This window comes from Canis lupus, chromosome 15 (assembly GCF_011100685.1).
Source record: "Canis lupus familiaris isolate Mischka breed German Shepherd chromosome 15, alternate assembly UU_Cfam_GSD_1.0, whole genome shotgun sequence".
NCBI classification, from domain to species: Eukaryota; Metazoa; Chordata; class Mammalia; order Carnivora; family Canidae; genus Canis; species Canis lupus.
The window spans coordinates 18,041,500-18,056,501 of NC_049236.1; the positions used below are offsets into that span (position 1 = coordinate 18,041,500).

Sequence of the window (15,002 nt, forward strand, 5' to 3'; positions counted from 1 at the left end):
GCCTTCATTCACTCATTCATTCATTCACGCATTCACTCATTCATTCATTCGTTCACGCATTGATCACCCACCACATCCCATACACGGTGGTGAGTGCTTAGGGCACAGACGCAAGCATAATGAAACCTTTGGCCTTCTGGGCTTCATATCCTAATAGGGGCAAAGAGAAGGAAAAAAACGAATGTACATAATCCTGTCAAATGATTAAGTGCTGCGAAGAAAAAATAACGTAGGGAATAGTGACGGTGGAGGGCTGTTCTGGAAAAGGTGATCAAGCACGTTGTCTCAAGAGGTGACGTTTGAGCACAGAAGGAATTGAAGAGGAAGTTATAGGAATATCTGAGGAAATGATATCCCAAGAAGAGGAAATAGCAAGGGAAAGGTCTAGAACAGGAAACAGGGCCTTGTGTTTGAGACAGAAGGCCAGTGGGGTCGAGTAGAATGAGGACCGAGCAGGGAAGAGGAAGGGGGGAGGAGGGGGGAGGAGGAGGAGGGAAAGAGGAGGGAGGGGGAGGAGGGAGGGCAAGGGAGAAAGTAAAGCCACTGTGATGTGGCCTCAGGTCAGCCACAGGTCAACCTCGCTGGAACGCTGACCCGCGCCGCGCCCGCGCCCAGGGCAGGCCCCGTCCTCTGCACATCCCTTCCCCACCCCACGCGCGCCGCAGAGACGGAGAGGGCGTCCGCGGGCTGGAGCCGCCAAACGGGGCTCTTCCGGGATTTAAACCCGGGACCTCTCGCGCCCTAAGCGAGAATCCGGGCGTCCCCGTGGGGGGGGAGGGGGGGCTGGGGGAGGGCGGTGGAGCCCCGGGGGCGCGGCCCGGAACCCCGCGGTCCTGCGGGCCAGCCAGTGGCCCCAGGCGACTCGCAGGAAAAAAGGACCGCAGGCCCCAGCGAGATTTGAACTCGCGACCCCTGGTTTACAAGACCAGTGCTCTAACCCCTGAGCTATGGAGCCACCTCCCGCGTCCCTGCTCGTCTTCGCCCCTTGTAGCCGCGGCGGGGAGCCCGGCCCGACCCGAGGCCCGGCCTCCAGCTCGGGGCCTTCCTCGGTCCCGTGGATTCTTCGGCAAGATTCCGTTTTGAGAAGAGCCGCCACCAGGCCGCCTTGTGGTCTCTCGCCCGGAAACACGCGCGTCTGGGCCCAGAAAGGACCGATGGAGGAGGGCCCGGCCCTGAGGCTCCTCCCGCCGGGTTCTGCGCAGGGTGAACAGGAGTCTAGGGCGGGGCTGTCCTTGCTGGATCCGGAGCCCCGCACCCCAAGTGTGTCCTTTGGAGCTACTGCTTCCCCCCCGAGGATTTAGGGAGACAAGGCAGTGGGGGGAACGGGTATTGGGGAGGAAGAGTGTGACCCTGCCTTAAACACATGCGCAGATTCACGTGCAGGTTGGGCATGAAAATAATATAACTTCTTAAAAAGGATTTTCACTCTTTGAAAATCTTCTTTATATAAGCTACTGAGCAGGAACTGAAAATTAAGATCTTATACTTATTTCTTACTGCAAATATCATCATCACGGATGAGGAAAAAGGCCCCGATTCATGCAACCCCCCAAAGAGCGAAGCAAATCTGTTCTGTAAGCTTCAGGCTTTCTGCCCACACACCTGCTCCAGCACTGTTTGTTGATGTTTTGCTTTGTCCGAGGCCTAGAAATGTGCAAGGCTTCTGTGACCTATGACCCATTGTGTCGGAGGGCGGGGCCCAACACAACAGCTGGGAGGTCAGCAAGCAGGGCCCCATGCCAGCCTCCAGGAAGGCCAGAGGCCTGTGCCCGCCGCGCTCCCCAAGAAGCGGGACCAGACCAGACGTGCGCCCAGGACGGCGAGGCCAAGACAGGAAACCCCTGACTCAGGAAGAAAAAGTGGGAAACCTGCTGCTCGCCCCAACTAATGAACTTCCACCCCCTAGTTAACAGCTGCAGGTAAAAGAGAGAAACCCAACCCCCTGGACACAGTGCTCGCTCGCCTGCTCTCGCCCCCATATCCCAGGAGCGTATCTTGTGCCTTAATAAACTTCCCTGCTGGCCCCGCTCACCCGCTGTGCCGTATGTCTGTCTGTCCTTCAATTGTTTCTCATGACAAGCCCAGGAACCTTCCATGACTCCTTCGGGTTTGGCTGCGTAGAGGCACCAGGGCCCCAGGTCTCCAGTGTCAAGGCCACCCTCAGGCGATAGGCTTGAGCAATGGAGACTCGACCAAGACCCAAGGACCCGCGGTACCCACACAGGCCCATCGGGTGACCCACGTCGGAGTATCCATGGGCCCTACTGACCATGGGCTACCCACAACCAGGCACAGTCACAGAAATGGAACATTCCATCCGTTCCCTGGCCCATCCATTGACCTTGGGCCTTGAACGCAGCTCCTCCTTTGCTCTCCTGCACGCGGCTCCCCTGAGGTGTATTCAATGAGCTTCCACCGCCTTTGTTCTGCTTCAGGCGAGTTCTCTCACTTCAGGCCCCACTGGCTTCCCCTAGATCATCGCCCCACATTTGAGAGCCCATATCCCACAGGAAGACACCGCCTGCAGTTCTCCTGTCAGCTGTGCTGAGGTCAAACATGATGCCACTGACCTTACGCATTTTTAAGGAAGAGAAATCTCTAGATCGGCAAAATCAGGCATTCGTGGCAGATATTCTTGGTTCAGGGATGAGTCAGGGAGAAGCCTCCCGATGTCCTCAGATGGGATGACATATGCACCTGTTCAGGGCAGAGGGGGTGATAGCATCTTCTGTGGGTTGGCAACAGCTGCTTCTCCCAATGCTATTTTGGTGCTCAAACCTCAGTCTTTCTCTGTCAGACAATATCTCCCCCCACCCCCACCCCCCCCCACCCCCCCGTGTGCAAGGGAACTGCAAGGCTTTGAACTGACTCCTCTGTGTTGGGGAATGACTACGTGGGGAAGCTTCCAGAAGGAACTGTCTGTACAGAAAACTCTGCAAACAGCAACTAGAGCCTGCCTGGAGGGCCAAGGGCCATGTAGTGCTGGTCCAGGTGGAAACCCCATCTGACGCCAGGTCAGGCTGCAGGCAGCTCCGGGTCCTCCTGTCCCATGAGTCCTCGCCGTGTGGCCTCAGTTAGAATGTGGACAAGCCCCGAGATACACAGAGGTGAACACCTGCGGGCACTGGGCCTGCTCTGTGGGAGGCCTGAGTCGGTGCAGCCTGCGAGGGCAAGAGCTTGCTCCTGGTCCTTGGGGCTTCGAGGCCCCACTGGGACCTTCGCCGTGGGGACCCATCGCCAGCAGTTCTGCTCTGGGGAATCCAGGCTCGGTCGCCGTACCCCATTGACCTATGGGGGGCGTTTTAGCAGTGGAAACCTCGGAGGCCACGGCATGGGCATCCCTCTGCACCTAGCGACAGGTGCCATAATCCTTGAGGAAACGCCAGGGTGCTTGACTTTCTCTCTGGGGCAGGAAAACCAAGTCAGAACAAATGCTGAGTCCCGGGTGGTGTGTTGTGCTGGTGTGTGTAGACGTGGGGATGTAGCCAAGTGGCTAGAAAGCCCTGGGCCAGCTACGGAACCTTACAGAGAGACGGTGTCCTTGTTTTGGGAATAAGGGCTCGATACCATCATCATTACTACCACCTTTAATGTCATTTTACCCAGAGACACTGGCCGTAGGCGACATGGCTAAGGGGTCAAAATCGGCTCCCCAGCGGCTTGCCCGTCCCCTCTCTGTCCCCTCCCCTCCCCGCCCCTCCCTGCTTAGGCGGTTTCTCCTCTCTCACTCTCTGGGGCATTCCTGGCTCCTCTGACATTTTCCTGGCCTCCGTGCCCTCGCCCTCACCCCGTCATGGCTCAGCAAGCTCTCTTCCCTGCGTGCACGGACATCCCCCCCCCCCCGCCCCGTGACTGTACCCTGCTAGCCACACACCTGAAAGGAATTTAAAAGGCTCAAAGGAGCATTCCAAGAGGAGAAGCCAGGTCCACACCCATGACCGACGTCAGGGACATGCGGTCACCCTTCTCCCAGGATAAATAGACATCTGCCCAGCAGGCTCGGTCTGCACACGGCCTATCCCCTCCCCCTGGAGCTTGTCTCGGGACCTTACATCAAAGGCTCTCGTGTTTCCAGCCACGCGGTGCCCTCGGCTCACTTGGCCTGACTCGAGGGTCTCAGAACCCATTCCTCTAGCCCATTCCAGAGGACAACATGAAAAAGGCATGTTCTTGGTGCTCTGGCCAATTAGAAGTTCTCTAGAATCACTTGACTCCTGCTAGGCGTCTTAGGATTGTGTTTCATTACTTTTTTCCTTATTTATCTGTATTTCTTCCATCTTCCCTTAACTTTTTTGATTTGGCAAAATTTTAACTCTAGTGTGGAAATAAATGAAGACCAACTAAACGACAGCAAGCAAAGGCTGTTTATTCAGAGCTTGCTGTCACAAGGAAGTCAGTCATCATCACTTGAGTTTGGGCAGAAACTCCGAGGCAGACAGAAAAGTGGAAAAGCTTTATAGGGGAAAACAAGAAGGCGGCTTCGGGGAGTGCTGAGTGAGGACTCTTGGCGCGGGGAAGCTGCAGACAGCCCATCTGTAAGCAGGTGTCCTATGTGATTGGTTAGGGGCCATGGTTGGTTTTCTTTGGTTGCTCCGGGAACAAATGTTAGGAAAGCCATCAGTTACTAATCAAGTCTTGGCCACTTGGGACTGATTGTTACAGGATTCCTGCTCGGCCCCCTGGACTGTTATTAGAGATAGTGGCCGGACTTCTGGTAAGTCTGACTTAATAGTAGGTTGGTTTCCTGAGATGATGAACATTGTAAGGGAAAAATATAAATTAAAAATAAGAGGCTTGATTCTCCCTGTTGAAAATGAGGAAAGTGATTACCCTCCTCTCCTTTCCTTTGAATGTTTACTTTAGAAAACTTGCAAGTAAAAGCACGTCGCTGTACTCAGCACTACTGTGACGGATGATGTAATTAGCATGTAGACCACGTAGGAGCTAAATATAAAGTAGGGACTCAATAAATGCTGAAAGGACTATCTGCTACATTCATCAAAAGGAACCTATTATTTATTAGTGTTTAATTTTCAACAAGATTTTTACAGCATGTGCAGAAAGGGGCCAGACACTTCAGCCAGGTAAGGGAGAGTGTGGTACTTTCTCTCCTGATAAGAACGTGCTTTCGCATCGGTCAGTTTGGATGCGGAACATGCGGCATCTCAGCATCAAAGGGAGCTCTGCTGTAACAATCAGGTTCTTTCCAGTCGACTGCTTCTTTTTAGGGCCTGATGAAGAAGGGCTCAGGTCACTTCCATCTTATGAGAATCTCTGTTGTTGTTGTTGTCTTAAGTTAAAACATAGTTACAGAAATCGTGGTTTATTCAAATGTGTATGTGCCCTAACACAGACACAGGCGTGCCTGTATAATCACATCTGGGAGCTCATCAAAAGTGTCAATGAGGCCTTCCCAAGACCTATTAATGGGCCCAAGTTCCTTGTCTGGCTCAGTAGGAGGCATAATAGTTCAACGAATATTTTGTTTATTTTTTAAATTTTAAGTAGGCTCCACACCCAATCTGGGGCTTGAACCCACCACCCTGTGATCAAGGGCCACATGCTCCACCCACTAAGCCAGCCAGGCCCCTCCGCTGACCTTTCCCCTTTCCATTTCCTCCCCACTTCTTTGAAGTAATAAAAAGCCCCTGACTGTTTTCTCCCTTTGTGACTGATGCTTCCTTATCATACTGAGGTGGTTACACAAAACCTAGTCTTTCCAAAGTGGCAAAAACTTTGGTGTGCTGCTGAAGGCAGGCTGCTCACACTTGCTTTTCTCTGAGGATTCTGAAACACAAAGTGACATTTCTTGGAAGTCCTACCCTTCACCCCAAAGCTACAGGGGTTTGAATCCCTCTGCCTCCAGGGTGTAGGGCGCAGAAGCCACACCTTTGACCCTCCCGTGAGACTGGACAGTGCCCAGTGGCCTTCCCTGCAGACAGCCTCCAAGCCTGTGCCTGGCTCCTGATTCCGGGAGCTTCTGGAGGGAAAGGGACTTGCCTGGAGCGGAGGGTGGACACCCGTCTGTGCCCAGGGAGCTCTAGAACTAGAGAGAGGAAAGCAGAAGGCAAAAAGGAGGTACTTAATACCTTGTCTGCAAGGAGGGGTGAGGTGGGAGGCTGGAGAGGCCGTGGCCCAGCAGGTAGCGGTCCTGGCGCCCAAGAGCCCACCTGTGACCTGGGTCCATCCAGGCCCTTTCCTCCGGGGCCCAACTTTCTGGCTCCACTTCCCCACGACCCTCTACGTCCACGTGATGCTCTCTGCGCCCCATTTCCAAGCAGCTCTTCTAGAACTTCGCATCTGTTCGTTGTCGCCCCCCCCCCCCCCCCCCCCCCCGCCCCGGCGGCGAGGACAGAAGCTCACGGGACCCAACCGCAGGCCCCCAGGCCTTGGGGAACCGCCTCGGAGCCGCCTCAGGCCAGGAGGAGAGGCGGGCGGCGTGGGCGGGGGCCGCGGGAGGGGGGCGCCCACGAGGTCCCGGGGCTCGCAGGGGGGGCGCCCCCCGAGGTCCTGGAGCAGCGGGAGGGGGGGCGCCCCCCGAGGTACCGGGCTCACGATATTGCTCCCGCGGGGTCCGAGCTGCGGCCTCGCTCCCCGCCGCCCGAGCGCTCAGCTCCGGGCTCCTCACCGGTCCTCCACCTGCACTAAGCTGCCGGGCGGATGACCCCTGCGTCCTATCGCCCAAGTCAAAGAAAAGGCACAGCCTTCCTGGGACACGCACACTGGTACCCGGCGACTATACTGTGGCCCCTCTCTAGGTGCGCGACTACGGCGGACCCTGCCTCCCTGCGTTTGCACACGTCCGCAGGGGTGCACGAGGACGGCGGGGGGAGCGGGTCCGCGGGGGTGCACGAGGACGGCGCGGGGAGCCCTTCTAACCACGGAAGAAGAAAAAATTCCGAATTTGGAGCCTGCACGCTGCGATGGGTAAGTAACTCAGAGATGGAAAAAAGCCCCCGAGGCTGTGGTAGTGTGGCCGAGCGGTCTAAGGCGCTGGATTTAGGCTCCAGTCTCTTCGGAGGCGTGGGTTCGAATCCCATCACTGCCAGGAGAGCGTTTTAATCTTGCTAGAAATCCCCAACACTGTTCTTTGTTAAAAGGGGAGCTGGTAAAAGACTAAGTACCAAAAGCTATGCAAAATTCCTCTTCCCCATCACAAAGTTCCTACGGGACACGGATTTCTCTATTTGCAAATCAAATCAGCGCTGTTTCCTTCCGGAGATCCTCCCTCTCCTGATCCTCCCTCCCGGGCTTAGTACTGGCGGCGCACCTTCTTCTCGGCTAGGCTTGGCCCTGCTTTTGGGTCCCCTCAATCGAGAAGGTTTTCGGTCTCCCTCTTCTAAAATCCACACTCACACGGATTCATTCTTACGGCGACGCATGGGCATCAGCTGCTCAGAAAGACTTCCCGGAAATTCCCTGCCCGCCCGCCCGCCCCCCACCCCCATCAGCCCGCTGCTGGCACTGGTTATGGGAGTCGCAGCTCTATACTTCGAGAAATAACCTGCACACACCCGATTGGGGTTTTAATTACATTACTTTTCTAACAGAATATGATGAATGAATGCGAAAGCCCACTCTTCCCAGGCTTCCCACTTTCACTCAGGCATCATTGCACCCCGGGTGGCAGGGCAGGTACACAGTTATTCTGAATTTCACCTTGCAGGTGGGTTTGCGATTCCAAAACTCTTCCAGGCTGATTCTTGGCTGACTCCTTGCGCGGGGCCCAGGGGGCTGTGCTGTGAATGGTGTTGGCTTAGCCACTGACCCGCTCCTTTCAAGTGGATCTACTCCTCGCGGAGGCCTTCTCAGTGTCTACCCCACTCAACTATAATTCCCACGCAGGGCCTGATTGAGTGTGGGAGAGAGCAGACCATACACTCCAGGACTCTTGGTGGTTCCTCTGAGAGGGCCTGTTCCATTGCACTTTTCAGCCACTTAGGGCCCTCTTACCTACATTCGCACACCTGCACTCCAGCAGGCAGCTCCCCTGAAGGTAGAGGATTCCCAACAGTGTCATGAGGAGTGAATGAAATAAATGGAGGAGGGAACCAGGACTCTGCAAGAACCTAAAACTCTTGGGCGTTTTTCATGCCTCCCTTTGTGTCTTCCTTTTTATGACTCGCCCCCTCCTCATTCAAAATCCTCTTCTACCTTCTCCCAGGCCCGGTTCATTTCACTTTGATGACTTCTCTTTGGCATTCCTTTCCTTTTCACCCACCTCTCACCAAGAAATATCTCTGGCACCTATGGCACAAAAGGGACCATGTTTTTTTTTTTTTTTTTTTTTTCAGAAATTGAGAGATTTCTCTCTTAGCCATGTGCACTGGATACAGAGACAAGGCAGCTGTCTACAAGCCAGTAAGAAGGGCTTGTCCAACACCAAAGCTGTTGGCACCTGGACCTTCCACTTCCCAGTCTCCAGAGCCGTGAGCAACACATTATTGGCTTACGCCACAATGGTATTTTTGTTACAGCAGCCTGACCCAAGACTAGCAGTTCCAGGTTTCCAGCAAAACTGGATAAGGAAACACAGATTCCTATCTATGTGCGTCTTTCCCACCACAAGCCTCCTTGTCATCAACATCCTGTGCTAGTGAGATACGTTTGTACATCATTGTCAACTCAAGTCCATAACTAACATTAGGGCTTACTCTTTGTATTATGCACTTTATGTATAACACGTATAAGTTATGTGCACGGTATAATGCACAACTGTATAATGACTTCGATATCCACCACTACACTCTAGAGCCATACACAATAGTCTCACTGCTCTACAAATTGAGTTTTGCCAGTGCATCTCTCCCTCCCTTTAACCACTCGCAACCACTGATCATTTTACTGTCTCCATCATTTTGCGTTTTCCAGAATATCATAGAGTTGGAATCGTACAGCATGTAGCCTTCTCAGGCGGGCTTTCTTCACTTCGTAATACACATTAAAAGTCTCTCCATATCATTTCATTGCTTGATGTCTCATTTCATCTTAATGCTGAATAAATATTCCATTTGCATCAATGTACACAGTTTATTGTGGTTTTTGTGTGGACATACTTTTCACAGAATACGTTTAGACTTCATTTTGTAAGGTTAAAACCCTTTTTTATTAATGTATACACATGATATATTTGGAAAAAATACATAAAAATATGAATACAAACATCCAAAAATAACTACATTTTGCCATATTTCCTTTTTTCATGTGTAAATGATAAATTTATAGCAGTAGAATAGCATACTTGATCCAAGACTATCTTCTTTTTAAGGTTTCCAATTTATCATGCCCAGGGCCCTCCAGAAAATAGTGACATTCAACAAGAATGTCCTTCTCACGACATCCTGGTCAGTATTAAATATTAATCAACGTTTTCTAATTTGGTGATGAAGCAATATACTCTTGTTTAAATTAGTATTTCTCTCTTATTAATGAAGGAGCAGCTCCATGTGCATATTTAGCCTTTTCGCATTGCTCATCCTCTGTTGTGTATTTATCCTTGCCAAGGTCAGCTTTTCGAACGTATTTCTCCTTAAGCCCTGATTTTTCTAATATACGGTATTCGGGCTTATGAAAAAGTGCAGGTATCTCGTGTTGAGGGGTTGAGGGATGTTACGGCAATGTTTAATCCACGTAAACTGGACCCAAAGAGGAGGAGGTAACAGATTCAAATCTAATAGGAAAGCCCATTAGGTCACATTTCTGAGTAAACTGAACCACGTCTACCGCGTTATCACAAAGAAGGTAAGTGAAATTTAGTTTCTTGGTGGGGGGAAAGCTGCTCTCTGGTTGCCTGAAAATAGAATCCAGGTCATCCGGGTGGGAGAAGAAAGATTTCTGGAAGTCGGGTAGGGGACTAGTTAGTGGGGAGGAGAAAACTATCGGGACTGGGACAAAACACAAGGCAGCTCCTTCGAGCCGGAATCGAACCAGCGACCTAAGGATGACAGCAGCCGCCTGCCTCTACAGTCCTCCGCTCTACCAGCTGAGCTATCGAAGGGCGCGACGCCAGCGTCCCCGGGGACAGGCCTTTGTGGACGCGGTAACAGCCAGGGAGGGTCCGGCCTCCTCGTGTTCGGGGCTCCGACCAGGACGGAAGCTCCCCGAGTCCCCAGACAGTCTGGTCGATAACAAAGCGAATCCCAGGAGCAGCCGGGGGCCGGGACGCGGGCTGGGAGTCGGAGAAAGTGAGCATGCAGGCGGAGCGGAAGCCGGATCGGGCCGCATGGGCCTGGCTTCTGCCCCACTCGGCCTAGATTCACCCCAAAACCCGCTCCAGGGGCGCAGCAGAACCCCCGGGCCGGCTGGCCGCAGCTGGCAGGTTCAGGGACCCCACGCCGCCGGGGGCAAGGCGATCAGTGGGCCTTAGCTGCCCTCCTCTGCAAACGCCAGGTGTGCAAAAACAGAGACTAACGTGGCAGGAAAACAAGCATCCCACCTCAGGCTCCAGCGAGATTTGAACTCGCGACCCCTGGTTTACAAGACCAGTGCTCTAACCCCTGAGCTATAGAGCCGACCCACAAGCGGATTTTTGCCGTTCAATCCCTTGTTTTAAAGCCTGCGGCCCCGCGGCTTCAGCATCTAGAGGAGCCTTAGACCACGAAGGGGCGGGAGGTGGTTGGGAAGGAAGCACCTTCCGGCAGGGGCGTGTCCACCCGCACGGCCCGCACGGGGGGAGCCCGGCGACCGCGGGGAGCGGCCGGGGGCTTCACGGGGCCCGGAGGGCACGGGGGGCCCGGGGGGGCACGGAGGGCATGGGGGGGCCCGGGGGGCACGGGGGGGCACGGAGGGCACGGGGGGGCACGGGAGGCACGCGCGGCCACCTCCCCGCCCGCCTGAGCCTCCTGGACGGCGGCGGGGTCGCCTCGGGTCCGGGGTGTCCGGCGGGCGCGGCGGGAGCACAGCGCAGCCCCACGGCTGTCGGCCCCGCCGGGCCGCCCGACGCCCGCGCCCAGAGCTCGCGGCCCAGGGGAGGAGGGAGACGGCGGAGCGCGGGCCGGGCCGCGACAGGGCGAGGCTGGGCGAGAGGGGGCGGGGCGGGGCGGGGCGGGACGGGACCGGGGCGAGACGGGGCGTGACCGGGGCTGAGACGGGGGCGAGACGGGGCGAGAGGGGGGCGGGGGGGGGGACGAGACGGGGCGAGAGGGGGCGAGAAGGGGCGTGACCGGGGCGAGACAGGGCGAGACAGGGCGAGACCGGGGCCGACCGACCGTGATCGGGGCGTGACTGGCCGTGACCGGGCGAGACGGGGCGTGACCGGGGCGTGACCGGGACGAGCCGAGGCAAGACGGGGCGTGACCGGGGCGTGACCGGGGCTGAGACGGGCCGTGACCGGCCGTGGCCTCCGTGGGGCGTGCGCTGCCGCGCGCTGAGCCCGTGAGCGCCCCCCCGCCCGCCGCGGGGCCGGACTCCGTGTGCTTCCGACGCCGGCGCGCGCAGGAGGCCGCGGGGTCTGCAGGCGACGGCTGGGCTCGCCCCGGAGCGGCCGCGGCTCCTGGAAGGCTGAGCATCTGAGCATCACGGGCGAGGGACACCCACCTGCAGGGCTGGCTCGTTGGTCTAGTGGTATGATTCTCGCTTTGGGTGCGAGAGGTCCCGGGTTCAAATCCCGGACGAGCCCCAGCTGCGGTTTCGGTTTTTTTCTCCCCTCCCCCCTTGGAGCCAAAGGACGGCGGCACCGCCCAAGCCCTTGAGCGACCCAAGGACTAGGAGGACGCAGCCGCGAGCGGGGGGCGTGGTGAGGCCGGGCCGCCCCCTTCGGCTCCCGCAGGCTCCTCGGTCAGGACCAGCTTGCTTCGGCCGCTCGGGCTGTTCTTAGCAGGCCCTTCGCGGGGAGGATGGGGGGGACGAGTGCCCCCCTCGCCAGGGCGCGTCCCACGGGCCACAGCGACGCCCGGAGGCGCGCCAGGGTCGCAGGGCCGGGCCCTTGTCCTCCGCTGGGGCCAGCTCCAGCCCGCGCCAGAGCCCCAGGCCTTGCTCCCGGACACTCCCCCACCCCCCGCCCTGCAGTCGCAGGTGGCGGCCTGGGGACCCTGGGACTCAAAGGGCACAGACACCCGTCCCAGCCGAAGGGCCTTCAGTGCAGCTTTCCCCAGACCCGGTACAACGCGGGGAGAGTCGTCTTGGCCCTTCAGCGAGGATGCAGCGGACCCTCCAGGCTCTGGGCTCGCTCACCTGGAGCCCCGCGAGCTGCAGAGGGGGCGCCCCAAACCTGCGGCCCGGCCACTGCGCTCTGGAGAGGGGTCCAAACCTGGAGCCGCTGGGACCAACCGCCGGCCTTGGCGCTCGCTCCCCTTCCAAAGCCGCTGGCCCAGGGGAGCCCTGGACTGGATTTCCAACACACTCGGGCATATTTGTCCGCCCCGAGGTCCCCTTCTTGGAGGGGCATGAGGCCAGGCAAGAATAAAGAGTCTTGTGATCCGTGGTGGGAGGTTGGGGAAAGAGAGTGCAGTCGGCCCTGACTTGCAGTTCGATGTCCTCAGAAACGCGGGGGACCTAGCCTGCACTGGGAGGTGCACCGTAGGAAGCTGGGTGCAAAGTCCTGGGGTTAAGCAGAAAGATTGAAATGGAAGAAAGGAATTTTAAGAATTGAAAACCTAGTAATTGTAAATTTGGTGGCAGGTGGTAGCTACACCTGCGGTGAACATAAGGTGTGGAGTTCCTGAACCGCCAGTTGTACACCTGAAACTAATGGCACATTGTGCGTCGACTGCAGTTTAAAAAATAAATAAATAAATAAAAATAAAACAAAGCCACAAGGCGTTGGTCAACATTGGTTTGGATGAGAATGCACAGGGAAGAGCAAATGCAAAGCATTTAAGGACAGGCCCTGGTGATGACCCGGGTAAAAAGCTGAGACTGGCATCCAGTGAGGGGGGGGACCTGGAGGAAGCCCCGGCAGGCCCTCACTCCCACAGCCACTTGGCTCCCCCTGCGGCTGTGCACCGCTTTACCAGCATTTACAGCAGAAAGGTGGGGGAGACAGACGGGGAGCTGGGTGGGTTGAAGAAGGAGGGAAAGTGTGAGCATGAGGACTAAGAGTTCCTTGCAGGGGCTTGGCTGGGAAGACAAGACCAAGAGCTTTCGCACGCGTGGCCCAAAGGCCTTGGGGAGTAGTTCACGATTGTTTAGTGGGTCCTTTCTTTCCCTGCTCTCAACCCTGGGCAAAGGTTCCTAGGGTTGTCAGGGACTCTTAGGGGTTTTTAGAGCAGGTGAAGGGGGCACCATTGCTCCTCCTATTACCACGGCGAGGACAGGAATCCCGGCTGGGCTTCCAAGCAAGACAGGAGGAACCTGAACAAAGGCCTGGAGGCGCAGATTAGAGGAGACTAGCTCGCAGCCTGAGGAGGGAGGTGAAAGAAGGGAAGTCGGTTCTGAAAAGCAGAAAGAGATTTAAGATGATCTTGGGTGGGAGACAGATGTAGGTTTCAGAACCCAAATAATAGTTATATTATCTGAAGTTCTTAAGGGTCTAAGCCGGCTTTTTATTGTCTATCTGTTGACCCTTAACAGTCCTAGTCGTGAGATGCCTGGGTGGCTTAGTGGTTGGGCATCTGCCTTTGGCTCAGGGCGTGGGCCTGGAGACCCGGGATCCAGTCCCACATCAGGCTCCCCTGCAGGGAGCTTGCTTCTCCCTCTGCCTGTGTCTCTCATAAATAAATGAAATATTTTTTTAAAAAAGAGTCCTGGTTGCTTATTTTTTTTTTTTTGTAGTATAACAGCTTTTTAAGTAATGTTGATTGTGTGAGCTGATGTGGGCCTCTAGTACTCTACTCTGTTATCAACATGACACCCCCTGCCTTGAATCCTGCAAAAGAGTCCCCTGCAAATCACCAGTGAACATGGCTATTTGATATTTATTCAGCCTTTATGTCACTTGTCCCTTCAAAAAACAATGTGATGAGATTTTGCTGTGTTCTGAATTACCAAGTACTCTTCTTATCAGCAAGAAGATAAACTCAGGTAGGACCCAGTCTCTGTCTTCAAGGCACTTTTTCAAAATAATGGGGAAACAGAGAAAATGGTGCCAGTTGCCAGAGAAAGTATATCATTTAGGATTCATAGTGGAACCAGTATAAGTGGATGAAGACTAACATGCAGTATAGGAATTATTGATACAATTCACCCACTTACAATGTACAGGCAAGTGGTGGGTTTTTTTGAAGATTTTATTTATTTATTCATGAAAGACACACACAGAGAGGCAGAAACATAGACAGAGGGAGAAGCAGGCTCCCTGCAGAGGGAGAAGCAGGCTCCCTGCAGGCTCCCTCTCTCCCTGCAGAGAGCCCAAAGCAAGACTTGATCCCAGGACCCCGAGGATCACCACCTGGGCCAAAGGCAGATGCTCAACCACTGAGCCACCCAGATGCTCCCAGGTAAAATTTTTTTTTTTTTTTTAAGAATATTTGCAGTTGAACCACCACCACAATCAATTTTACAGCATTTTTATCACTCCAAAAATAGTTCTTGTACCCCAATAAAAGTCACTCCTCATTTCCTCCCATTCCTCTCCTGCAGCCCTGGGCAATTACTAATCTACTTTCTCTGTATATAGATTTTCCTATTCTGGATATTTCGTGTATGTGGGATCATACTATACATCATCTTTTGTGACTGGCTTTTTTCACTTAGTATTATGTTTTTAAGGTTCATCCATGTTGTAGCATTCATCAGCACTTCATTCCTTTTTGTCAAGTAATATTCTGTTGTATGGATATTTGTCCATTCATCAGTTGATGGCACTTGAGTTGTTTCTACTTTTTGGCCTTCTAATGCTGCATGAATATGTATACAAGTTTTTGTGTGGACACAAATGGTTTCGTTTCTCTTGGATCTATAACTAGAAGTTGAATTGATGAGTTATGTGTAATACTGTGTTTAAGCTTTTGAGGAACCCCCAGCTTGTCTTCTGGCTTATACACCAGGGGTGTATAAGTGTTCCATTTCTTCACATTTTCATCAATACTTATTAATGTCATTCCTGTTATAGCCATCTTAGCGAG

The 15,002-nt window shown here is 54.5% G+C and overlaps 5 non-coding genes across 5 annotated transcripts; 2 read left to right on the forward strand and 3 right to left on the reverse strand.

Moving 5' to 3' along the window:
- Positions 1-882: 882 nt before the first annotated feature.
- On the reverse strand, positions 883-955 carry TRNAT-UGU. The gene has a single exon. It is a non-coding gene; the product is annotated as a tRNA-Thr (tRNA).
- Positions 956-6,966: 6,011 nt separating this feature from the next.
- TRNAL-UAG lies at positions 6,967-7,048 on the forward strand. The gene has a single exon. It is a non-coding gene; the product is annotated as a tRNA-Leu (tRNA).
- A 2,858-nt stretch (positions 7,049-9,906) lies between these two features.
- TRNAY-GUA lies at positions 9,907-9,997 on the reverse strand. Its single transcript is given in 2 exon segments — positions 9,907-9,942; positions 9,961-9,997. It is a non-coding gene; the product is annotated as a tRNA-Tyr (tRNA).
- Positions 9,998-10,438: 441 nt separating this feature from the next.
- On the reverse strand, positions 10,439-10,511 carry TRNAT-UGU. The gene has a single exon. It is a non-coding gene; the product is annotated as a tRNA-Thr (tRNA).
- A 1,034-nt stretch (positions 10,512-11,545) lies between these two features.
- On the forward strand, positions 11,546-11,617 carry TRNAP-UGG. The gene has a single exon. It is a non-coding gene; the product is annotated as a tRNA-Pro (tRNA).
- Positions 11,618-15,002: the final 3,385 nt, after the last annotated feature.